The sequence below is a fragment of the Triticum aestivum genome, chromosome 4B, assembly GCF_018294505.1.
Source record: "Triticum aestivum cultivar Chinese Spring chromosome 4B, IWGSC CS RefSeq v2.1, whole genome shotgun sequence".
Lineage (NCBI taxonomy): Eukaryota > Viridiplantae > Streptophyta > Magnoliopsida > Poales > Poaceae > Triticum > Triticum aestivum.
The window spans coordinates 578,380,111-578,406,030 of record NC_057804.1 but is presented as its reverse complement, the minus strand read 5'-3'; the positions used below and the strand labels follow the sequence as shown (position 1 = coordinate 578,406,030).

At 45.2% G+C, this 25,920-nt stretch overlaps 1 pseudogene; it reads right to left on the bottom strand.

Annotated features, from left to right (window-relative positions):
* LOC123090234 (uncharacterized) overlaps positions 1-12,589 on the bottom strand; it is a 77,162-nt pseudogene extending 64,573 nt beyond the window's left edge.
* Between the last annotated feature and the right edge of the window lie 13,331 nt (positions 12,590-25,920).

The window sequence follows — 25,920 nt, the reverse complement described above, 5'->3', positions numbered from 1 at the left end:
GACCCCGTGGAGGGCTGGATGAACAGTAGACGGTGGAGGGATGGATGTACAGGAGCCTGTGGAGGGGTGGTTGAACTGGAGCCCGTGGAGGGGTGGTTGAACAGTAGCGCGTGGAGTAGCGCGCGGTGGAGGCGGGATGCACAGGAGCCTGTGGAGGCTGGAGGAGGTCAATGGTGGATGAACAGTAGCCCGTGGAGGCTGGAGGAGGTCGACGGTGGAGATGAATAGTATCCTGTGGAGTCCTGTTTTGCGGTACGCCACACCCCTCCCGATGAACAGGACCCCCGTTTCGACCTTAGTGCTCCAACACAAGTCCCTTTCGTCCATTTTGCGGTACACCACACCACTCCCGATCAACAAGACCCCGTTTCGACCGTAGGAGGTCCGTTTCCTCTGTTTTGCAGTATGCCGGACCCCTCCCGGTCCCGTTTCGAACTTGGCCGGTCGAACACAAGTGAAAGAACATGCGGTGCCCCCATGTTTGGTTTTGGTAATTGATGACAACCTCTATGGACTAATGGTTGTCTTGAGTTATATTTGAAGGATTTGTCCATAGGCTTTTCTTGAAGTCCATGTGTTGGTTTCAAGGAGTTTATGAGTTTACCAAGGTTCTATTAAGGAATTATCCAAAGATTGGTCATGTGAGTGTTGAGCTTATTGCAAGCATGTCTTGAAGAAGAAGTTTGTGTGATCATTCATATTTACCTTCAAGACATCATCCAAATGAAGAGAGTTGTAAAGATTCAAGGTTGATCAAGACTAAGTCAAGAGTGAATCAAGTTGATCAACTCACAAAGCATAGAAGATGTACCGAGAGGGATCAAGTGATCCCATGGTATGGGTAAGCATTGTCCATTGCACTTTGTTTACTAACCCATTGTCTATGTAATAGTTCTATGTGGGGTTAGGTACGTGTCCATGGGCTTTCGTCAAGAGGAAGATATCATACAACCCATGGAAAGGATGACATCAAGTGGTGATCGTCATCAAGATTGCCATGTGCAAGTTCAAGTGGAGCATCACGAAGAGATCACGTGCTTGAATCTTGCCATCCATTGTGGTGTTAATGGACTTGTGAAGATGTGCCGAAGAGTGGCTCACCCATAGTGGACTATGGGGGAGTAATCATCTAGTCTTCATCGAGCCAACGCATTCAAGAAGGTGGTCCAACTTGAGGGAGTCAAGATCGTCATCATCTAGCTCAAGTGGACCATGTGCAAGGCAAAGGTTTTCCTTGATAGGTTTTCTATTTTACCGGTCTCGTGGTGGTAGTTGGGAGACCGGGTTATAGGATCTTTTGCCATACTATCAAGGGGGGCTCTCAAGTTGGTAGCTTGATCGTATCGTTAGTAGAGAGCTCAAACCATTACATCCTTACATCATGTTTCTTGGTTCTTGTTTGGTTCCATTTGTGAGTCTTAGAGCTTATGGTCATCTTGTTGACAAGCTTGAGTTCATCGAAAATGGAGTTCGCATGTGTCTTCTATGATGTTTTCGCTGTTGGAGGTTTTACCGGTCTTATCCGAGGAAGGGTTCTCACCATTTTCTTATGGGCCTTTTCTCATTTGCTTCTTATTGATATTTATTTCAATATTGTGTTGGCCCATGTAGTTAGCTTTCCAACAAACTTGGTTTCGTTGAATTTGGAGTCCCTTTGCAAAAGTTGCGGCTGTTTTGGTAAAGGCTGCAGCGGTACTACCGCAACTAGAGCGGATGCAAATTTTTACTACCACTCCAGAACAGTACTACCGTGGCTCCTGAGCGGTAGTACCACTCCAGAGCTGTACTACCACGGCTCCTGAGCGGTAGTATCGCTACAGACCCAAATCTCGTGTTTTGTTCAGCGGAGGTAGGCACGAAAGTATTTTTTTTAGTACTGCTCGCAAACAATAGTACCGCTACCTTTTGCAGTAGTACCGTGAGGCCGAGCGGTAGTACCATGAGGTCAAGCGGTAGTACCGCTCCGGCGGTTCTACTGGCCTTTTGCCTCCTTGCTATTGTTTTTCAAAGGGGTACTACCGCCCTAGCGGTAGTACCGCTCCTTGGAGCGGTAGTACCGCTCTGTGCGGGCTGTGAGCATAACGGTTGGATTTTTCCCCACCTATAAAAGGGGGTCATATTCCCTATTTAACCTTATCCTTTGAGCTCGTGTTCTTCCCCCATTGTTGACCTTCTCTGAGCTTGCTATCTCTCAATCCCTCCATGGATTCTTGCTAGTTTTTGAGGGAAAAGAGAGAGGAGATCTAGATCCACGTTTCCACCAATCACTTTCTCCTCTATGTGAGGGGAACCCCTTGGATCTAGATCTTGGAGTTCTTGGTGTTCTCCTTCTTGTTCTTCCTCTCATCTTCCTCCCTGGCATTAGTTGCTTCCATGAGATTTGAGAGAGAAGGTCTTGGGCACTCCGTGTGCCCTTGCCATTGCATTTGGTGCATCGGTTTGAGTTCTCCACGTGATACGTGGAAGTTACAAGTTGAGAAGCTTATTACTCTTGGGTGTTTGGACACCCTAGAGCTTGTTCCTCTTGGGTTCCTTGGCGCCCTAGACGGTTGGAGTTGTTCGGAGCTCAATTATTGTGGCGTAAAGCTCCGGGAAAGCGTCGGGGTCTCCAATTAGGTTGTGGAGATCGCCCCGAGCAATTTGACGGGTACCGGTGACCGCCCCCAAGGGTTGCCAAAGTGTACGGGTTCGGTGACTGCCCCCAAGGTTTGCCATTTGTACGGGTTCAGTGACCGCCCTCAAGGGTCCCTTAGTGGAATCATGACATCTTGCATTGTGCGAGGGCATGAGGAGATTACGGTGGCCCTACTGGCTTCTTGGGGAGCATTGTGCCTCCACACCGCTCCAAATGGAGATTAGCATCCGCAAGGGTGTGAACTTTGGGATACATCGTCGTCTCCGCGTGCCTCAGTTATCTCTTACCCGAGCCCTTTACTTATGCACTTTACTTTGTGATAGCCATATTGTTTCTTGTCATATGTATTGTTATCACTTAGTTGTTTATCCTGCTTAGCATAAGTTGTTGGTGCACATAGGTGAGCCTAGTGGTTGTAGGTTTTGTGCTTGACTGCTAGGTTTATTCCGCATTTGTTGAAGCCTAAACCGTAATTATTTTAAAGCGCCTATTCACCCCCCTCTAGGCGACATCCACGATCTTTCAATTGGTATCAGTGCCTTGTCTCTCTTTATTAGGCTCTACCGCCTAGAGAGTAAAGATGTCGACTAGGGGTTTAGGATTCTCTGACACTCTTAGTTTCGATGGCACAAATTTTGATGTTTGGATAATTCGCATGCTTAATCTCTTTAGGGTCATGGACCCAAATTTAGAGCGAATTGTAGATATGGGGTTTTCTCCTCCAAAGGATCCCCAAAGATTATCTTTAGAGGATGAGAAAAACTCTTATCTCAATGCTCAAGCTTATAATGTGCTTTTTGATGCTTTGAGCAATGCAATTATATTTCAACTCATGCTGTTCCGGGATGCTCATGAGTTGTGGACAAAGCTTCAAGATAAATATGGTGTGTCCAAGATTTGTGGGGATGATTTTTCTCCCTCCACCTCCGGCCGTATAGCCTTCTCAACTTCTTCTACTTCACCTACATGTGGTCTTCCACAAGGTAATGATATGGTGAGTAGTGTTTGTCATTCTAATGATGATAGTATGTTTATTGTGGATGATCCTTCATCACTATATTATTGCAATGCTCCTTATTTGGGCTTTAACACTTCGAGCACTCCAAATGTTTCACATGCTTGTGTTGATAGTCCTTGCATATCATTTAGAAATTGCTTGACTAAATCTCATGATGATATGCTTGCTATGTCTTGTTGCCATGATAAAAATGCATCTTGTTCCTCGAATTGTTGTGCTAACAATGTAGAGGAAACCCAACACTCCATGGAACAAGATGTGGCTTTTAATGGTGCCTCAAGGGATCCTACATCATCATCTATTGCTTTTTGCCTTATGGCTAAGGCGTCAAAGATATCTCCTACTTTGAATCCCAATATTTCTTTTGATGATGATGTTGATGCTAATAATGAAGAGAATAATAATGTTGCCTCCTTAAAAACTAAGGGGGAATTGATTTTTAATGCTCTTCATAAAAATAAAATTACTCGTTCCAACTTCATGGAAGTAATGTCCATTGCCATTGAAGGCAAGAAATACATTGAGGAGTTGGAATCTCATCTAGAGGAGCATGATGTCACCATTGAGAAAATGGAAGCTCATGAGCGTTATTACGCAAATGAGATCGTGGAGCTATCTCAAGCTCTTGAACATGAACAAACCACCTCCGAATCTCTTGAGGAGACTTTTGCTCTAGAATTATCTAGAGTTAGGGAATCTCATGATAGAGCTCTTGAGGTGGCCAATGATTTCAAAACTAAAAATGCTAAGCTTGAAGTTGCTCATGCTAGACTCCTTGAGGACTTTTAGCACTTCGAAAATGGCTCTAGGGTCATTAAGAGTGAGCTTGTCGAACTCACCGAGTCTCATGCTCAACTTAAAGCTTCCTATTTGAAAGAGCTTGCCATGTTGCCTTCTCCTAATGTTGTTAATGATGATGCTTGTGCTAGTAACTCTATTACTTGTGAGGCATCCATTTTGAAGGAGAACGTTGAGCTATGGGCTCAACTTGAGTTGCTATATAGCAATTATGGGAAATTGGAAGAAATCCATGAAAAGCTCTCGAGCTATCATGATGATCTTCTAGTATCCCATAATGTGCTAGAGATAGCTCATGAGGCCATGATTGCTAAGGTAACATCTAGTGAGCCTCATGTGAATACTAGCACTACTTCTAGTCAAAATACTATACTGTCATGTGCTAGTCCTTGTAATTCATCTACTCACAATATTGGTACATCTTGTCATGAATTGCTTTCCTTGCCTTGTTGCTCTAATGATGAAGCTTATACTTCCTCTAGTACTTGTGTTGAGACTAACCATGTAGAGGAAATCAAAGAGTTCAAGGCCCAAGTCACTTCTTTGAAGAAAGACTTGGAAAAGAGTCATGAAGGGAAGTCCACACTCAACAATATCTTGATTGTGCAAAAATCCCCCAATGACAAAGGTGGACTTGGATTCAACTCCAATAAGAAGAAGAAGTCCAAGATGAACAAAAAGAAGGACAAGAACAAGTCAAGAATTCGGCCAAGATTGTTTGCTTCAAGTGCAAAGTAGAAGGGCATCATGTTAGATCTTGCCCATTGAAGAAGAAGGCCATTAGTGACAAGCAACAAGGGAAGAGGGCACAAGTTCAATCTCATTCTCAACCTCAAGTTGAAGAAAGGCCACTTCCCAAGAAGACTCAAGTTAATGCTTCTCTTGTTGAGAAATCGAGTGAGAAGAAAGTGAAGAGTAGACGTTGCTACTTATGTCGTGAGAAAGGCCACGTTGCTTCTTCATGCACTAGTGGTAACTTATCCAACCCAATTATTATTGATGATATCTATTCTCTTGGGAAGGATAAGGTTGGCAATGTGTTTGCCAAGTTTGTTGGTACTCAAAGTGGTGTCAAGAAAAGAACCATTTGGGTAGCCAAGCCTATTGTGACTATAGGACCCAACTTGGTTGGGGACCACCAAGCTCAAACTTGATCAATAGGTGTTGTCTGGAGGGCATTGGAGAGTTGGCTACATTATGAAAAATTAAGGGGACTTCATCATTCCTTTTGTCTCAAGCCAAGTCAATTGGACTATCAAGTTTCTATGTTATATCCAATGTGCCTCCTTGTGGTAACTTGTACACTAATTGTTTACATTGAAAGTTACTTGCCCCCATGCATGTTTTGGTTTTGTTCCTTGCATGTGTTTGTATATGTTGTGCTTCCAACTTGCTTATCTTAAGCAATCAAGTATGTGTGTGTTGGTTTGCACATCATGTACGTGTGCGTCGTGCATTAAGCCTTTTTGCTTGTTGTTTGTATCCTAGTTGGCACGTGTGAGAGATTAATGGAACATCCCATTTTGGGGGAGTGATGTGCTTTGTGCACCTCACAATCCTATAAATGTGTGTACATGAGGAATACCATCTAGTATTGATATTACAAGATTATCTAGTCGCTAGGTGGTATATCTCTCATGAGAAATTCAAATTCTAAAAATTCCATTGATTCTCTCTTGTTGGATCCTCTTATTGCCCCTTGTTAAGTTCTTATTGGTATCACATTATGGGGGAGTAATATGCTATGTGCATTTACAAGCCTAGAAAATGTGTACATTTGAGATATTGTCACATAGAATTGATATTGTAAATTATCTTGTTCCTAGGTGGCATGTTAGCTCTACAAGTTGCAATTTTCTTGTGTGTGGTGTGAAGATTATGTTGGATATCCTTGCTATCTATCACCAGGAATTCTTTCCATCTACTTCTTGTCTTTTGACAATTGGTAGTCACTCATGTGTGGTAGAATTTGTTGATCATCTTTACTTGGCTTTTGTTTTTATTTGCCTTTTCTCTTGCCAAGGTTTGTGTCAACTCCCATTGTCTTCCCTACCACTTGTGGATCTTGTTTATTTATTGTTCTTGTCTAGTGTTTTCTAGATATAGTGAAAGTGGTGATTCCACCTTGTGCATTTTGTATTCAAATGCAAATCCTATATAATGCACAACTCGTGGGGGAGCTATCCTATTTTATTTAGAACACTCTTCTTGTGATCCTTATCAAGTGTGTTTTGGTGGAAGGCAAGCCATTTCTTTTTAGTACTTTGTGCCATCATCAAACTTTGTTGAGAGCTTGGTTTGTTTGGAACCATCCTCTCTTTGGGAGTTTGACATCTTTAGTTTAGTGTGTATCAACGGATATCTCATTCCTTGATGTATCTTTAATGATATCTTCCAAGTGATGATTTCTCCATTTGGTATCCTTTTCACTTGGCATTTATTTGTCTTTTGGTTTCGGGTTTTGAAAGTCTTGAGCATGCATGTTTACTTCATGTATTTTATTTGGCATGCTTTCTTTCTTTGACTCAATATATAGGGGAATCTCCACCAAGTCTCAAATCGGATGAGATGTGTATGAAATTCATTTTCATATCTATTTGCACATATTTATGTGGAGATTGGCCTATGTATTTATGTTTCTAACTATTTGATCCCAATGAGTTTGGGTACCGTTTAGTTTGTGTTGGTCTTCTATGAACATTTGGAGATGCATTGGATGCTCGGCTCACTCAGAAGGAAGGTGTTCTCACCATGTGCTTATTGGAGTTAAGCTAGGATGATCAATGAACTACTATCTGCCTTCAATTGGTATCTACTACATCCTTCCAATGGTATCTCTGTAACAAGTATCATCATCTACTTCATGCACACATTTCTTGCATCAACCTTGTGTAGGTTGTATCATGGCATGTTATTCATTCTTTCTTGTGATACTTGTTTCCTTTCTCAAAGCATCCCAACAATGATATCTTATTGCTAGTTGTGATGTCTCTGATGGTTGTATGGTAGGAATTCATTTATATACAATAAGACCATATCTATCCATGTGCTATGCTTCCAAGCAAATATCTTATTGGTATATGTATGACTTCCTTGTGGATATCTTGTTCTTTTCTTGTTGTAACTATTTCATGTGTACATCCTTCTTTATGGATTGATATCATCATGATTTTGATCTACCGAGAATCTTATACACTTCAGAGAAGTTACATATCTAGTTGATATCCTTATTCTTTCACGTCCACCTTTTACCTTGGTGGTTTCGTGAAAGGATTTATCTTGAGTTCGGGCCATTTCTCGTTGCATCTTGTTGCACTCTTGTGTGGTGAAGATTATTTCCCTCTTGCTTGTTATGATGAGGCTTTTGCCAATTTAATTGGTATCCCTCCTCTTTACCGAGCTTCCTTTTATATCTTCACCACGGGTTGTCACAAGCATAGGTTCTTTATTTGCTAATTAGTAAGCTTGTGAACCCTTTTTGCTAGTTGTGTGTGGGAATGATAGGCCTTGTACCGTGTGCCTCATATTTTCAAGACTGCTGATGCTTAATGCTCGGCTTTACATTAGTCTTCTCAAGTGCTTTGCCATGACTCACACGCATCATTTTGGTTGAGCCTTCTCTTAAGTTGCCCCATTTATATGTTGGTCAACCATTTGTTTGTTGCAAGTGCTAGGCTTGGTTTCCTATATGCTCACTTGCACTTGTTGTACGTTTCTATTGATTTTGGAGGAGCTATGATCCTATTTTGTGCACTTTGTATCCAATAAAAATATTCTTATTTGTGCACAAATCATGGGGAGCTTCTCTAGTTTCTTTAGAACACTCCTCTGCTCATATCATAATATCATTTATTCTTGTGGCTCATAGGATCCTTGGTCTAGTTGGTTCAGTTGATATCCTTTGATTGCTTGCTTCAATTGGTATATTTTGACTGCTTCATTGCTTGTGTCTCTCTTTGTTATGTCTTTGTGGCATATCATTCTTTAGCAATCTTTGTGCCTCAATATAGTTTGTGTTCCTCCAAGTATTTACCTTTGGGTATGTGTATTGCATTCCACTCTCTTGTTGAGAAATATACAATTTATGGAGGACCACAATTTATATTGGCCTCCTTAGTTTTTCGCCCATTTTGGCAATCGATGCCAATGGGCGAGAAGTTTCAGAGAGTTTTGTGGAGAAGTTTAGAGAGTTATCTCCTCTTGCTTTGGTTTTGTTCCTTAGCATTTGCATCTCATTCGCATGCACTATTGGTTGTTGCATTGCATGGTGATGCATAATTCCTTATATAAACTCTCTTGAAAGTGATTGTCATCAATTACCAAAATGGGGGAGATTGAAAGAACATGCAGTGCCCCCATGTTTGGTTTTGGTAATTGATGACAATCTCTATGGACTAATGGTTGTCTTGAGTTATATTTGAAGGATTTGTCCATAGGCTTTTCTTGAAGTCCATGTGTTGGTTTCAAGGAGTTTATGAGTTTACCAAGGTGCTATTAAGGAATTATCCAAAGATTGGTCATGTGAGTGTTGAGCTTATTGCAAGCATGTCTTGAAGAAGAAGATTGTGTGATCATTCATGTTTACCTTCAAGAAATCATCCAAATGAAGAGAGTTGTAAAGATTCAAGGTTGATCAAGACTAAGTCAAGAGTTAATCAAGTTGATCAACTCACAAAGCATAGAAGATGTACCGAGAGGGACCAAGTGATCCCATGGTATGGTAAGCATTGCCCATTGCACTTTGTTTACTAACCCATGGTCTATGTGAGAGTTCTATGTGGGGTTAGGTACGTGTCCATGGGCTTGTGTCAAGAGGAAGATATCATACAACCCATGGAAAGGATAACATCAAGTGGTGATCGTCATCAAGATTGCCGTGTGCAAGTTCAATTGGAGCATCACGAAGAGATCAAGTGCTTGAATCTTGCCATCCATTGTGGTGTCAATGGACTTGTGAAGATGTTCCGAAGAGTGGCTCACCCATAGTGGACTATGGGGGAGCAATCATCTAGTCTTCATCGAGACAACACAATCAGGAAAGGTGGTCCAACTCGACGGAGTCAAGATCGTCATCATCTATCTCAAGTAGTCCATGTGCAAGGCAAATGATTGCCCTTGATAGGTTTTCTATTTTACCGGTCTCGTGGTGGTAGTTGGGAGACCGGGTTATAGGATCTTTTGCCGTACTATCAAGGGGGGCTCTCAAGTTGGTAGCTTGATCGTATCGTTAGTAGAGAGCTCAAACCATTGCATCCTTGCATCATGTTTCTTGGTTATTGTTTTGTTCTCTTTTTAAGTCTTAGAGCTTTTGGTCATCTTGATGACAAGCTTGAGTTCATCGAAAACGGAGTTCGCATGCGTCTTCTATGATGTTTTCGGTGTTGGAGGTTTTACCGGTCTTATCCGAGGAAGGGTTCTCACCATTTTATTATGGGCCTTTTCTCATTTGCTTCTTATTGATATTTCTTTCAAGATTGTGTTAGCCCATGTAGTTAGCTTTCCAACAAACTTGGTTTCTTTGAATTCGGAGTCCGTTTGCAAAAGTTGTGGTTGTTTTGGTAAAGGCTGCAGCGGTACTACCGTGACTAGAGCGGATGTAAATTTTTACTACCGCTCCAGAGCGGTATTACCGCGGCTCGTGAGCGGTAGTACCGCTCCAGAGCTGTACTACCGCGGCTCTTGAGCGGTAGTAACGCTCCGGACCCAAATCTCGTGTTTTGCTCAGCAGAGGTAGGCACGGAAGTATATTTTTAGTATCGCTCGCAAGCAGTAGTACCACTACCTTTTGCTGTAGTACCATGAGGTCGAGCGGTAGTTCCGCTCCGGTGGTTTTACTGGCCTTTTGCCTCCTCGCTGTTGTTTTTCAAAGGGGTAGTACCGCCCTAGCGGTAGTACCGCTCCTTGTAGCGGTAGTACCGCTCTGTGCGGGCTGTGAGCATAACGGTTGGATGTTTCCCCACCTATAAAAGGGGGTCTTCTTCCCCATTGAACCTTATCCTTTGAGCTCGTGTTCTTCCCCCGTTGTTGACCTTCTCCGAGCTTGCTATCTCTCAATCCCTCCATGGATTCTTGCTAGTTTTTGAGGGAAAAGAGAGAGGAGATCTAGATCCACGTTTCCACCAATAACTTTCTCCTCTATGTGAGGGGAACCCCTTGGATCTAGATCTTGGAGTTCTTGGTGTTCTCCTTCTTGTTCTTCCTCTCATCTTCGTCCCTAGCATTAGTTGCTTCCATGGGATTTGAGAGAGAAGGACTTGGGCACTCCGTGTGCCCTTGCCATTGCATTTGGTGCATCGGTTTGAGTTCTCCACGTGATACGTGGAAGTTACAAGTTGAGAAGCTTATTACTCTTGGGTGCTTGGCACCCTTGAGCTTGTTACTCTTGGGTGTTTGGACACCCCGGAGCTTGTTCCTCTTGGGTGCCTTGGCACCCTAGACGGTTGGAGTTGTTCGGAGCTCAATCATTGTGGTGTAAAGCTCCGGGCAAGCGTCGTGGTCTCCAATTAGATTGTGGAGATCGCCCCGAGCAATTTGACGGGTACCGGTGACCACCCCAAGGGTTGCCAAAGTGTACGGGTTCGGTGACCGCCCCCAAGGGTTGCCATTTGTACGGGTTCAGTGACCGCCCTCAAGGGTCCCTTAGTGGAATCACGGCATCTTGCATTGTGCGAGGGCGTGAGGAGATTACGGTGGCCCTAGTGGCTTCTTGGGGAGCATTGTGGCTCCACACCGCTCCAAAAGGAGATTAGCATCCACAAGGGTGTGAACTTCGGGATACATCATCGTCTCCGCGTGCCTCGATTATCTCTTGCCCGAGCCCTTTACTTATGCACTTTACTTTGTGATAGCCATATTGTTTCTTGTCATATGTCTTGTTATCACCTAGTTGTTTATCTTGCTTAGCATAAGTTGTTGATGCACATATGTGAGCCTAGTTTTTGTAGGTTTTGTGCTTGACAAATTAACCGCTAGGTTTATTCCTGTGACGCTCCAAATGCCGCCCAGTTATTTTGTTATCGCTGTGTGTTTGTTTTGTGCTTGCTCTTTTATTTTGCATTGCGTCATGTCATCTTGCACCCCCTTTTAAAAACTCATCTAAATAAAATCGTATGGATCTTTGGTCCATTTAAATCGAGGGATTCACATGGTGATTTCTCTTTATAACATATCCTCTCGATATTTAGGGAGTTATAATAAATATTCCATTAGTTTGGAATTAACCGCAACACACTTGGAATTTAATTTTCATGCCTTTTGCTTCAAGTTCGTTCTCCAAACTTTCTCCATAATTATTTCTCCGTTTATCAGGCTCCTCGTAAATTCTCAACTTTTTGGACACTTCTAAATCCTAGTCCTTGTTCAAACCATTTGAATTTAATTCAAATGACTATGAATTTAATTCTTGCAATCTTGCCCACTCCATTTTTCTTGGGTCAAGCTCATTTTTATGAGTCCGGAAAAATTAACCCTATGCGCATATTCTTTCCCTAACCCTCTCTTTCTTTTTCTTCCCTCTAATTTCTTTTCTGCTAAAGAGTTAAAGAAGAGAAGGAAGAAGCCCAGCAGCCCAACCGCACCGCACCGGCCCATTTGCCTCTCAAGGGCCAACCGCTGCTCTGTTAACCCTAGCCCAATCGATCCCCTTAACCCCTCGCTCGCTAGCCCTCTCTCTCTCGATCCCGTGCCTCTCCCTCGACTCCCTCCAGCGCCGCTGCACGCTCACAGCCAGCGCTAGAGGAGCGCCCGCGCCTGATCTGTTCCAAGCCGCATCGCCGGCCACTCCCTCGACCGGATCCTGCAGCCCCGCGCCGTCCTTCCGTGCAAGCTGCTGCTTCACCGCCTCCTGCGCTCGGGTCCAGCGCCGCCCACATCACCGAGCTTGGTCCGGCCTCAGCCATGGCACTTCGCTGCCCCTTGTCTCGCCCGCGCTGGCGACCAGCAGCAGGTCGCTGCTCCAGGCCATCTCTGTCTTCTCCGTCCCTACCTCCCAGAGCCATCGCCTCGCCCTGCCAGGGACCTCGTTGTGGCTGCCCACGAGGCTCCTGCCGCCAGCGCCTCTTCCTGGCCAGATCCGCCGCCGGCTCGGCCTCCTTCGAGCGCCAGGACGCGTCCTCTGCATCGCCAGCCGCGGACGCCATTCAGATCGGGTCGTCCCCGACCCCCACGGCCCTGGCCTCCTCCCCGTGCCCGAACCTCCATGGCGCCGCCACCCCAAGCTCCGCCACCGGTCTCCTCAACCTCCAGGTCCAATGACGTCCTTGAGATCCGCGTCAGCGTCCAGTCTCGTCCCCGACCTCACCGAGGCCTCCGTGCACCTCCTGCTCCCATCGACCCTGCACCATGCCTCTGCCATCCATGAGATCGCCGAGACCGAGACCTCCTTGAATAGGAGCATTTCTTTTGGATCGCCAAGTACCGCACCGAGCGCCAAGTACCTCTACGGATGCACTGGATGTCTACGAACCGTGTACCACGACGAGCATGTACGGCTACACGACGACCCGCCAAGACCCTGAACAACTACCGCCGCCGCCGTGTACGACTACTTCACAACGACCGCCACGAGAACGTCTACTTCCTTTACTTTGCACCGACTCGTTCCGCCCCGAAAACGCACGCTTCAAAGGTATAACACTGAGACGACCGCCCATGAATGAACGCACGTGTTGTATGAGATGCTTGTGTTGCACCGTGATCGAGTTGTCGCTTGTGATGCCCCTCTTTTGCCATGCCACCGTCATGTGGGACACTCGGTATCCGAGATCATTCCCCATCTCTTGCGTGTTCCACACATCCGCACACTTCTCGTTTGCATCGGTATCTCACTCAAGTTACCGGGACCGGAATGTTGTCGTGGCACCATTTTCGTTTCGCCGTCGTGGCACCCTTTTCATTCCACCATGGTGACCAAATGCTTCATAACATGCTCATGTCAACATTTTCATAAAATTGCATATAACTTGTGCATGTCATCCCATCATGATAACCACATTTAAATGCTTAAAATTGTTGTTTGCATTAAATTGCTAAATGACATATGGGGATTTTTCGGAATTGTTGTTTGTTGTTTCCGGCGTCATTTAAACTTGCCTAAATAGGTGGTTTGCTCATGCTTCACCTCTTGCCATGTTTAATAACATTTAATATTGTTGGGTACATAACCGAGAGAGAACTAAATAATTGATGTGTTGTTTCGTCAATATGCAACTCGTTGCATATTGAGCTCCACTTAACTTGTAGTGTTGTTTGTGTGCATATTGCCATGCCATGCCTCATTAAACCGGTCATGCATCATATTTGTTTGTGCATCATGCCATGTTTATTCTTGTGCATTTACCATGTTGTTTGCTTCTTTCTGGTTTGCATCTCGCGTTAGCTTCAGTTTCGTTCCGGAGTTGTGAGGATTCGTTCGACTACGTCCGTTTGTCTTCTTCATGGACTCGTTCTTCTTCCTTGCGGGATCTCAGGCAAGATGACTATTACCCTCGATATCACTTCTATCTTTGCTTGCTAGTTGCTCCGTTCTATCGCTATGCTGCGCTACCTATCACTTGTTTACCATGCCCCCCATATTGCCATGTCAGCCTCTAACCTTTTTGACCCTTCCTATCAAACCGTTGCTTGGCTATGTTACCACTTTGCTCAGCCCCTCTTATAGCGTTGTTAGTTGCAGGTGAAGTTGAAGATTGCTCCATGATGGATAGGATTATGTTGGGATATCACAATATCTCTTATTTAATCAATGCATCTTTATACTTGGTAAAGGGTGGAAGGCTCGACCTTATGCCTGGTGTTTTGTTCCACTCTTGCCGCCCTAGTTTTCGTCATACCGGTGTTATGTTCCTTGATTTTGCGTTCCTTACACGGTTGAGTGATTTATGGGACCCCCTTGACAGTTCTCTTTGAATAAAACTCCTCCAGCAAGGCCCAACATTGGTTTTAACATTTGCCACCTAAGCCTTTTTCCCTTGGGTTCTGCAGACTCAAGGGTCATCTTTATTTTACCCCCCAGGCCAGTGCTCCTCCGAGTGTTGGTCCAAACTAGAGCACCGTGAAGGACCATTCCTTGGCAACTTGGATTACGTCGGTACCTGTACGCTTCGCTTATCCGGTGTGCCCTGAGAACGAGATATGTGCAGCTCCTATCGGTATTTGTCGGCACAGTCGGGTGGTCTTGCTGGTCTTGTTTTACCATTGTCGAAATGTCTTGTAAACCAGGATTCCGAGACTGATCGGGTCTTCCTGGGAGAAGGAATATCCTTCGTTTACCGTGAGAGCTTGTGATGGGCTAAGTTGGGACACCCCTGTAGGGTATTATCTTTCGAAAGCCGTGCCCGCGATTATGAGGCAGATGGAATTTGTTAATGTCCGGTTGTAGAGAACTTGACACCAGATTCGAATTAAAACGCATCAATCGCGTGTGTAGCCGTGATGGTCTCTTCTCGGCAGAGTCCGGGAAGTGAACACGATCTTGGTGTTATGATTGTGCGTAAGAAGTTTCAGGATCACTTCTTGATCACTTCTAGCTTCTCGACCGTTCCATTGCTTCTCTTCTCGCTCTTACTTGCGTATGTTAGCCACCATATTTGCTTAGTGCTTGCTGCAACTCCACTTCATTACCACTTTCTACCCATAAGCTTAAATAGTCTTGATCTCGCAGGTTTTGAGATTGCCGAGTCCTCGTGACTCACCAGATACTATCACAGCAGTTGCATGTGCTGATGATACTAGTGCAGGTGATGCAACCGAGCTCAGATGGGAGCTCAACGAAGACCTTGGTCATTACTATGTCTCGTTTCATGTTGATCAGTAGTGGAGCCCAGTTGGGACGATCGGGGATCTAGCAGTTGTGTTATCTTCTTTTCTTTTGGCTTCGTCCGTAGTCGGACTATGTGTGTACTCTAAATGATGTATGAATTATATGTTCATTGTGTGAAGTGGTGATTGTAAGCCAACTCTTTATCCCATTCTTGTTCATTACATGGGATTGTGTGAAGATGACCCTTCTTGCGACGAAACCACCATGCGGTTATGCCTCTAAGTCGTGCTTCGACACATGGGAGATATAGCCGCATTGTGGGTGTTACAAGTTGGTAATCAGAGCCATCCCCGACTTAGGAGCCCCCTGCTTGATCGAATCGTTGGCGTTGTTGAGTCTAGAACAAAAATGTTTTGAGTCTTAGTATTATATATATCGGAGAGTAGGATTCTTTTTACTCCTCAGTCCCTTCGTCGCTCTGGTGAGGTCTCCTGACGTAGATGTTTTGTCTTTCCTCGCCTCAAATTTCATTTATGTTTTTTAGGATCACACGGGTATCTTGGGATCGTTCCGATATTCTTATGACAAAAACATTGTTCTTGGTGCCTCCTGACATTTAGGGGTTGTGGCAGTGTCCCGGGGAGTTGAGCTCCGAGGTGTTGTCGTCATAATTTTATCGTTGCAGTTCTGGAATATCTGAGTTTTGCCGACATCGAAAATCTCTTTTATGCAGTTGTTGGTGAGATAACCTCGACGCCACCCAGTACTGGGGAGTTCGGGAGTATTGCCATAGCTTGTATAACAGATGCTTTTCGAAGGTTGAGGTACACGATTTCCAAAGATTTCTTGGATATGTGTTGACGGATGGATACAGCTTGGATGTAGGGATTGTTAGTTTTGGGTGAGATATATATTCTTCCCCTGTATCCCCAACACCAGATTGCATAACCAGAAAGTTTCGGGAGTTTTATAGGTGGGAATTCAAGTAGCTCCTAGAATATCTTTTCGACATATGCATGATATGAGATTGGGGTTCGACGTCTAGTGGTCCTCCTATCCACGGTCATTTTTACAGTGGTCTCATTGTGTCTTAAAGAACCCTTGGCTATGCTGGTTCGGGGATGCTTCGTATGTCATGTGCACAGCCTTGTACATGATGGTGCTGTACGATCGAGCCCGTGTGGGCCCCACCACGAAAACTGCAGATGAAATCTCTATCATATATTTGTTTCCCGCTTATTCTGCAAGCCAAATCCTTTGTTTTGTTTTATTTGTGGTATTCAAGTTGCTTCGAAGTCAAATGTTGAATCCATACCTTTCCTAAACGGTGTTCTCATATTGCTATGTGAATACTAATCCTTCTATCATCGAGGTCGTCATGTTAATTCTTTTCCAACCGGCGTGCTTCTATTCAAGTGGATCTGAGCATTTCAACATCTGCAAGATCAATTCTAAGTTTTTCTCAACGATATCCATTCCATATGCCCAAGTTGCCTTTGTTTTCCCGCCCTCCCACCCTTTTCTTCAAGGACTCATATATTCTAATCAAGTATTCATTTACTCATGTGAAGTCTCTTCATTCTTTTCCGTCAGTGTTCTTATCTGGTGATTCTTAGGAAGATACTAACGGATCTTCAAGTTCATCATTCTTCATTCTCGTATTCTTTTCCGGTGGATTAATTTCAAGTTTCGATGTTGATCATATCTCTTCCTTTTGGTTCACATATCTTCCCATGTGAATTTCTTATCCAAGGCTCTCTTATTCATTCACCTTGCCCAGTTCATATCCGGAGTGCTCAAGATATCTCAGAAGATTCGTGTTTCCATTCTCAATCCATTCAAGTTTTTTTGAGGTTGTTATCTCATTCAAGTCATTTAATTCAACTGGTGCAATCTCTCTTTAAAATCATTTCAACGGTGTTTCTCTTGAGTGGGCCTTAACCCACCGGTCTTTTCCCAGGATCTTTCCTGACTCTCCTAATTTTCGTGGAGCTATTCCCAAATTCATTTCGAAGTTTGACGTAAGAATGAATCTCATCAGTCAGATGTCTTCTTCAAGATTGCTTTCCAATTCTTTTGTTCGTTGGTTCAAACTTTCTATTCTTCATTCTGGAGTGTCTCAACAATTCATGGTGATTCTCATCTTCATTCTCAACATTTGAAGACTGAAGAAGGATTTTTCTTAAATCTTGCTCCATTCTCTTCAAGATTCATGGTTCTAGCTTGATGCCATCCTCATAATTGTTTTCGATTGTGGGAATTCTTTTCACTCATCCGGAGCATTTCATGAGCTGTTTCTATTTCTTTCCTCCGAAGGCCATCATGCCATAATTCTTCATTCTCAGCGTGTAGCTATCGTTCTCCAAATCTTAGTGGTGCATCGTTCAGATATCCTCTAATCAGTTCATGATCTCTTCGTTCTCATTTATCTAAATCCCCTCAAGTATCTTCATTCATTTTCCAATTCTTCCCGGTGAAGTGTGGCTTTGCTACTTCCATTTTCAATTCTTACGGTGGTTCGTTCAAGATTTCACTTCCTTTGTTATCATATCAATTCATTCGTTGTTTTCAAATCCCATCGGTGGTTCCATCAATACCTTCTCAAGTTTATGCTATATCTCTCTTAATCCTTTCTACGAGAATAAGTAGTATGCCAAATCCGTTGCTTGTCATCAATTTAAATTGGTGAAGGATACGCATAACGTAATTCTTATTATTGTTTCATCCAAGTGAACTAGTTTCTTCTTTCCAGAGTTGTTCATCATGTCACATTTCTCGGTTGGAGATGCTTCATCTTTTCTTTTCCGGAGTTCCAAGTTTTCTCGGTTATATCATCGCGAAGCTCCTTCTAAATCATCGCAAGGCTTCACCTTGTGTTTTCAACTTCTGTTTCTTTCTATCATCCTTTTATTACCAGAGTTTTTCATGGAGGCTCTACATGGTGGTTCATTAAGGATTCTTTTCATTCTTCAATTGTTCTTCAAGATTTCTTTTGAAGTTAAGATCCGCCAAGGTATACTCTAAAATAAACATGGTGTTCAACACACATTTTGTTTTGAGGAGCTCAAGTATTCTTCATCTTGCATTCCAAAGTGCAATTCTTTCTACCTTATCTTTTGAGGTGGTGTTATACCATTCTTGACAATTTTATTCATGTTTTGCGATTCACATGTTGTCAAGAATGAGGTATTTTAAATCCATTAATCTCTTCGTTGGAGTTATCTTGTGTCATATTTCACCTAAAGCCTTCCCTAAGGAATGTTGCTATTGTGGTGATTATCAATGATCCAAGTTTTCTCCTATCCTCTCGGCAAAAGCAGTTTTCAAAAGCCCACGATGATCATATCCTTCCATTGTTGGTTTTCCAACAACTCCGCTATAACCTTCTTGCAAGGATGCTTTCAAAATTCAATTGTGGTAGAAGTTATCATTTTCTTCTCCATTCTGTTATTCCAATGATCTATCTTCTATTCTTTCTTCCGGAGGCATTATGATGTTGCTCCTTTCACTCTAGCATCTCGAATTGTGAGAATCATGTCTTTTTTGTGCTTATCCATTTAAGCAGAGTGTCATGTCCTTTTTTCAAGTTCTTTTCATCTTATCAAGTTTTGCCTCTTTTTTCAACCAGGTTGCTGTCTAAAATCCTTCTTACCCCTTGTGCCATTCTTTCAATAGTTCTTGAGGCAGGGTGTTGTTGATTTCATCAAGTATCATCCCATCTTCTCAAGTTCATGTTCTATTGGTTCCATGTTCAACCGGAGTGCTGATGGAAATCTTCCTCTCTCATCTTATTTTAACCGGAGTGGTTTCGAATTCTATCTTGTCCATTAAACTCTTGATTCGTGTCTTTGCAACCTTCAAGTTCTCGTAATGTTCCTTGTTCATCTTTTCTAACGGATTGTTTGCAATCTCGTTCATCTCTGTTGTACCTTTTCTTTTAAATTGCTCAACCTCTCAAGGTTCGTGGTTTCTCTCGTTCGTCAAAGAAGCAACTTAGTTTTACCTCTTCTCTTCCTCTTCCGTTTCTCTCATGTGCCATCCTAGATCTCGAGACGAGATCCTCTTGTAGTGGTGGAGTGTTGTGACGCCCCAAGACCGACGCTCTAGATGCCGCCCAGTTATTTTGTTATCGCCATGTGTTTCTTTTGTGCTTGCTCTTTTATTTTTGCATTGCATCATGTCATCTTGCACCCCCTTTTAAAAACTCATCTAAATAAAATCGTATGGATCTTTGGTCCATTTAAATCAAGGGATTCACATGGTGATTTCTCTTTATAACATATCCTCTCGATATTTAGGGAGTTATAATAAATATTCCATTAGTTTGGAATTAACCGCAACACACTTGCAATTTAATTCTCATGCCTTTTGCTTCAAGTTCGTTCTCCAAACTTTCTCCATAATTCTTTCTCCATTTATCAGGCTCCTCCTAAATTCTCAACATTTTTGGACACTTCTAAATCCTAGTCCTTGTTCAAACCATTTGAATTAAATTCAAATGACTTTGAATTTAATTCTTGCAATCTTGCCCACTCCATTTTTCTTGGGTCAAGCTCATTTTTACGAGTCCGGAAAATTTAACCCTATGCGCATATTCTTTCCCTAACCCTCTCTTTCTTTTTCTTCCCTCTAATTTCTTTTCTGCTAAAGAGTTAAAGAAGAGAAGGAAGAAGCCCAGCAGCCCAACCGCACCGCACCGGCCCATTTGCCTCTCAAGGCCCAACCGCTGCTCTGTTAACCCTAGCCCAATCGATCCCCTTAAAACCTCGCTCGCTAGCCCTCTCTCTCTCGATCCCGTGCCTCTCCCTCGACTCCCTCCAGTGCTGCCGCACGCTCATAGCCAGCGCCAGTGGAGCGCCCGTGCCCGATCTGCTCCAAGCCGCGTCACCGGCCATGCCCTCGACCGGATCCTGTAGCCCCGCGACGTCCCTCCGTGCAAGCTGCTGCTTCACCGCCTCCTGCGCTCGGGTCTAGCGCCGCCCACATCACCGAGCTTGGTCCGACCTCAGCCATGGCGCTTCGCTGCCCCTTGTCTTGCCCGTGCCGGCGACCAACAACAGGTCGCTGCTCCGGACCGTCTCTGTCTTCTCCGTCCCTACCTCCCAGCCATCGCCTCACCCTGCCAGGGACCTCGTCGTGGCTGCCCATGAGGCTCCTACCGCCGGCGCCTCTTCCTGGCCGGATCCGCATCCGGCTCGGCCTCCTTCGAGAGCCAGGACGCGTCCTCTGCATCGCCAGCCGCCGACGCCGTTTAGATCGGGTCATCCCCGACCCCCACGGCCCTGGCCTCCTCCCCGTGCCCGAACCTCCATGGCGCCGCCACCCCAAGCTCCGCCACCGGTCGCCTCAACCTCCAGGTCCAACAATGTCCTTGAGATCCACGTCGGTGTTCAGTCTCGTCCCCGACCTCACTGAGGCCTCCGTGCACCTCCTGCTCCCATCGACCCTGCACCATGCCTATACCATCCATGAGATCGCCGAGACCGAGACCTCCTTGAACAGGAGCATTTCTTTTGGATTGCCAAGTACCGCACCGAGCACAAAGTACCTCTACGGATGCACTGGACATCTACGAACCGTGTACCACGACGAACATGTACGGCTACACGACGACCCGCCAAGACCCTGAACAACTACCGTCGCCGCTGTGTACGACTACTTCCACTACGACCACCACGAGAACGTCTACTTCCTCTACTTTGCACCGACTCATTCCACCTCGAAAACGCACGCTACAAAGGTATACCACCGAGACGACCGCCCGTGAATGAATGCATGTGTTGTATGAGATGCTCGTGTTGCACCGTGATCGAGTTGTCGCTTGCGATGCCCCTCTTTTGCCATGCCACCATCATGTGAGACACCCGGTATCCGAGATCACTCCCCATCTCTTGCGTGTTCCACACATCCGCACACTTCTCGTTTGCATCGGTATCTCACTCAAGTTACCGGGACCGGAATGTTGCCATGACACCATTTTCATTTCGCCGCCGTGGCACCCTTTTCATTCCGCCATGGTGACCAAATGCTTCATAACATGCTCATGTCAACATTTTCATAAAATTGCATATAACTTGTGCATGTCATCCGCATCATGATAACCACATTTAAATGCTTAAAATTGTTGTTTGCATTAAATTGCTAAATGACATATGGGGATTTTCCGGAATTGTTGTTTGTTGTTTCGGCCTCATTTAAACTTGCCTAAATAGGTGGTTTGCTCATGCTTCACCTCTTGCCATGTTTAATAACATTTAATATTGTTGGGTACATAACCGAGAGAGAACTAAATAATTGATGTGGTGTTTCGTCAATATGCAACTCGTTGCATATTGAGCTCCACTTAACTTGTAGTGTTGTTTGTGTGCATATTGCCATGCCATGCCTCATTAAACCGGTCATGCATCATATTTGTTTGTGCATCATGCCATGTTTATGCTTGTGCATTTACCATGTTGTTTGCTTCTTTCCGGTTTGCTTCTCGCGTTAGCTTCGGTTTCGTTCCGGAGTTGTGAGGATTCGTTCGACTACGTCTGTTTGTCTTCTTCATGGACTCGTTCTTCTTCCTTGCGGGATCTCAGGCAAGATGACTATTACCCTCGATATCACTTCTATCTTTGCTTGCTAGTTGCTCCGTTCTATCGCTATGCTGCGCTACCTATCACTTGTTTACCATGCCTCCCATATTGCCATGTCAGCCTCTAACCTTTTTGACCCTTCCTATCAAACCGTTGCTTGGCTATGTTACCACTTTGCTCAGCCCCTCTTATAGCGTTGTTAGTTGCAGGTGAAGTTGAAGATTGCTCCATGATGGACATGATTATGTTGGGATATCACAATATCTCTTATTTAATTAATGCATCTATATACTTGGTAAAGGGTGGAAGGCTTGGCCTTATGCCTGGAGTTTTGTTCCACTCTTGCCGCCCTAGTTTCTGTCATACCGGTGTTATGTTCCTTGATTTTGCATTCCTTACGCGGTTGGGTGATTTATGGGACCCCCTTGACAGTTCGCTTTGAATAAAACTCCTGCATCAAGGCCCAACGTTGGTTTTAACATTTGCAACCTAAGCCTTTTTCCCTTGGGTTCTGCAGACTCAAGGGTCATCTTTATTTTACCCCCCGGGCCAGTGCTCCTCCGAGTGTTGGTCCAAACTAGAGCACCGTGCGGGACCATTCCTTGCCAACTTGGATTACATCGGTACCTGTACGCTTCGCTTATCCGGTGTGCCCTGAGAACGAGATATGTGCAGCTCATATCGGGATTTGTCGACACAGTCGGGTGGTCTTGCTGGTCTTGTTTTACCATTGTCAAAATGTCTTGTAAACCGGGATTCCGAGACTGATCAGGTCTTCCTGGGAGAAGGAATATCTTTCGTTGACCATAAGAGCTTGTGATGGGCTAAGTTGGGACACCCCTGCAGGGTATTATCTTTCGAAAGCCGTGCCCGTGGTTATGACCCAGCCGGTTGGCTCCCCATGAAAATGACAACGATGTTGTTTCTCTGTTCCGACCCAGCCATGTACACAAGCCTTGGCCGTATATATGCGTGAGTAGGCGTTCGAGACCCCGCCCGTATGTACACATACGTGGCCGTATTTTCTTTCTTGCACACTGGCCGTTGTACGTACGTGTACATGCTACATGCGCGCCTCTACTACGACACGTGCGCGCCTCTACACCCACCAGTATCTACGTACACGTTCGCGACCAGAATGACAACACTACGTATGCTTCGACCAGGTGGGTCCCGACTGTCAGGAAATTCCTTGAGTGCGAAGATGTAGCTGGTGGGTCCCAGCAGTCAGGGAGGCAAATCGTTTTTTTCGGACGCACTTCCTTGCGTGCGAAGATGTCGCTGGTGGGTCCCAGCAGTCAAGGGGGAACATTTTTTTCGCGAAATACGGTGGCCCGTCCGGTGGGTCCCTGCTGTCAGGTGGAGGAATCATTATTTTCCGCGTAATAAGGAGGTACTTCCTTGCTGCGGCCGTGGACCCAGCTGTCAGCCTCTCCACGTACGGTCCACGTCCGATGGAAGTCGTTCCTTGACCATGTTGACCATGCCGCACCGAGAGCACTAGGGCAGTGGACGACCGCGAGGCTAGGAAGGGGATGACGCGGAGCAGGGGAAGACACGGCAGTGGATGCCCACGCGTAGAGGAGTATGAGGGTTCACTCGTTCGGCTGCGGTGTGAGGCTGACGTCGCCGCAGAATAATAGGGGGTGTGGGTGAGTAGAGGGATGGCCTGGCCAGCGGTGGGAGTAGTAGGGGGCGGTGAGGCCTTCGCGGCATCACAGCCGGCCACTGGCGGCAGGAGCATGTGGCACGACCGGCGCTGCTTTGGGCGGCTGGAGCAAGGAGACCAGAGGTTGAAGAAGCACTACGGTCGTTGGATGGACACCGTACGGTCACTGGAGCTAGAATCGTCATATATTGACTAAAGTTGACAGAGGCCTCCGTCCCAGTCAACTCAGTAGGCCCACAAGTCAGCCTCCCACCAAGGTGGGTCCCGGCTAGCAGGGGGGTATTCATTTTTTGTGCTCAATAAGGAGGCACTTCCGGTGGGTCCGAGCTGACAGCGGGGGGAACTTTTTTTCACGAAATACGGTGTCCCATCCGGTGGGTCCCAGCAGTCAGGGGGAAACATTTTTTTCACGAAATACTGGTGGCCCGTCTGGTGGGTCCCTGCTGTCAGGTGGAGGAATAATTATTTTCCACGTAATAAGGAGGCACTTCCTTGCGGCTGCCGTGGACCCAACTGTCAGCCTCTCCATGTACAGTACTCTTCCAATGGAAGTCGGTCATTGACCACATTGACCACACCGCGCCGAGAGCACCATGATGGTGGACGACGGCGAGGCCTAGGAAGGAGACGACACGGAGCTGGGGAAGACGCGGCAGTGGAAGCCCGCGCGGAGAGGAGTACGAGAGTTCACCGGTTTGGCTGCGGTGTGAGGCTGCCGTCACCGCAGAATAACATGCGATGTGGGTGAGTAGAGGGATGCCCTGGCCAACGGTGGGAGTAATAGGGGGCGCTGAGGCCTGCGCCGCAGCACAGCTGGCCATGGGAGGCGGGAGCAGGCGGTCCCACCGGCGCTGCTTTGGCGGCTGGAGCAAGAAGATTAGATATTGAAGAAACACGACGGCCGTTGGATTGACATCCAACGGTTACATCTGCTAGAATCATTTGTTGACGTATATAATAACTAAAAAAATCTTGCATACGCGTCAACTAAATAGGCCCACAAGTCGACCACTCCCTCTTTTTTTCATAATTTATATATAGCTCATGGCAACTTCTTATGCAATTTATTGCAGTCGTTTTTTTGGTTGGCCAGGGCCAATTTCGCATAATTATGTGGGTTCCAAACTATTTTTAATACCAAAATGTCAAGCCAGATTTAAAGTACCTTGAAGATATATTTAAATTAGGTTAATGCCCAGTGAAATAGGAATCTAAAAATGTGAAAAAATTCAGAAATTATAAAGTAATTGCCAATTTGTCATCTGTTTTTATATTTACAACCCATTTCATATTACTTTCAAGATTTGCAGGCGTCTTGAAAGAGTTGCAGCCCATCAGGGCGTAGAAAAATAAGTAGGCCTGGATTGGGTATTCTTTAGAAAAAATAAACTCGGCTCATTTTCACAAAGAAAAAATAGCTGGGCTGGTCACATGGTGAACATAAAATATAAGCCTGGGCTAGACGGGCCACAGCCCAGTTCAAACCCTGCTCAATCTCAACAATAAAAAAATACTGCTCGAGTAGCTACGTCCCATGTGTCAACCGATCTTGTGTTGTTCTCTTGTCTATTGACTATATACGCTCACAATGTCGTGGGTCCCAGATGTCAGGAAAACACTAGGAGGAAGCATTTTATTTTTCCATACGCTGACGTGGCGGGCCCCTATTGTCATCCTCTCCACGTACTTCTGCCGATTCCTGTTGTTTGTTGACCATGTTGACAACGCGAGAGGGCGGCGCCGCAGCGAGCGCACCAAAGCGCGCGGAGGACGTCGGTGTTAACAATTTAGGAGACGGTGGGGCGGCGATGCATGTGCTCAGGCACAGCCAGCCATGGGAGGCGGAAGCAGGCGGCCCCGCCGGTGCTGGTTTGGTTTTGGCGGCTGGAGGAAGATAGGACTGAAGAAATACGACAAACTGTAAAAGCAGCAAGAGTACTTAACAACCTTAACTGAAACCAGCAGTGGCACTTAACAACCAAAGCTGAAAGCAGTATGAGTACTTATACAGGTTCAACCGTACAAAGCACGCCTCGAACAGTGCTACTTTGCCTACAGTTAACCAAGGGTGAGGCCGCCAAGCCCCAGGAAAAGGCCCAGGCTCCACCCCGCGCATCCACAGCCTTCTGAAAGCGGCTTCATCTCGCAATGTGGTCAATAAATAGGATATTCGCTTTAGAGCCATGGAAAAGCATGAACATAATCTTCTGTCCTATTCTCCAAGATGGACGGCCCTTCATTGTTTGAGACCACCCATGAATTAGTATCTTTTCACCTCCAAGGGGAATTGAGTAGGTCGACATAAACATCATGTTGTGACCAAGCGCAAGTCTGACCCGACCATGGTCAGGCATTTGTATAGGAACAATAGAACTAGGCAGTTTCTGTTTCAAGAAGATCACAACTGTAAATCTGTGTATAAGCAATAGTTTATGAACAACATATATAACAGAAAACAACTCG